A 1,435-nucleotide genomic window follows, 5' to 3' on the forward strand; every position below is an offset into this window, starting at 1 on the left:
AAATTATGCTCATTAGCCAATAACTTGCAGATTTCTGCCAAAACAATTCTCAGATGTTGTAATGTAGTGTTTCATGATTTTTCACATTGTCGCTTATTTCTAAGCCAGGGTGGTTTATTCTTATGCAAGTTGAAGGACAATTAGGAGAGGAGGGTTTCAGTTTTCCTTTTTTGATGGACTGACTCTCTGGTTACCTTTTCCTTTGCTAATTTGAGAAGGGTATATTTGTGGATTTTTTAAAAATTCATCTTTTGTATACCTTTTATTGGCAGTTCGAAGCTATTTTCCCAGCATGTGAGAAGGAAAAAACAACACTATTCTGTTTCAGAATATAAACAGCTTTAAAACCCTTGATAAGCAAAGGGAAATTGAAACCATCTAATGTTTCTGCAAATATCAAAAGTTCTGTGTGTTTTAGGCGATAGCAATCTCTCCAGGGCTGGAGCAATAGAAGCAGCCGGGGAAGAAAGCCAAGCACAGCCCACGTCTGCGCGTTGTGTATCTGCCACACAGAATCTGCGAGTGGAGATGGAAAATTTTAGTTTCTTCTTTGGACATAGCAAAATAACCAAATGCAGAAAGAGAGGTTCAGCTGCGTGACCGGATTTTCTGTTTGCATTCAAGTATTTCTCACCGACAGGGCCCCAGGGCAGGGTTTCAAGATGGCAGTTGGCTCCGCGGTGTCATTTGCAGTTAGTCTCAGTGAAACCATCGGTCACCTCTCCTGGACCCATTTGCTTTCAGGTCTTACCTTTAACTAGAAAACAAAGGCCATACAGAAAAACCCAGGCATCAACAGGCAAGCTTAGGCGTCTTTCTTCCTCTGTGCCTATCATCAGCCACATGCTTGAGACTTGTTTTTTTCAAAGTAACTGATTTACATGTATTTTAGGTTCCTAGGGCCGCCATAACTAATTACTACAAATTGGGTGGTTTACGAAAGACAGGAATGTATGGTCTCACAGTTTCGGAGGCCAGAAGCCTGGAATGAAGGCATTGGTAGGGCCGTACTCTCCTGAAGACTCCAGGGAAGGGTCCTCCCTCACCTCTCCTGGCTTCTGGTAGCTCCAGAGACCCTTGGCATTCCTGGGCCCATGGCTGCATCTCCCCAGTCTCCACCTTTGTCTTCTCGGCCTCCTCCTGTGTGCATCTCGTTGTGGCCTCTCCTCTTTTTATAAGGCCCACCCTAATCCAGTAAGACCTCATTTTAACTAATTACATCTTTAAAGACCCTATTTCCAAGCAAGGCCCCATTTTGAGATCCAGGTGGACGTGCGTGTTGGGACACAATCCTCGTAATCACCTACCATCTGCATGGTCCTCGAGCAGGTGCCCTGACTTGCTCTCCTAATGGCGCCAGTCCTTTACCATGCCTTGCTCTACCAAACGAGTCAAACACACGCCTGATAAACAATGTCTACAGCGGGTGGCATCT

The sequence above is a fragment of the Eulemur rufifrons genome, chromosome 5, assembly GCF_041146395.1.
Source record: "Eulemur rufifrons isolate Redbay chromosome 5, OSU_ERuf_1, whole genome shotgun sequence".
Classification (NCBI taxonomy): Eukaryota; Metazoa; Chordata; class Mammalia; order Primates; family Lemuridae; genus Eulemur; species Eulemur rufifrons.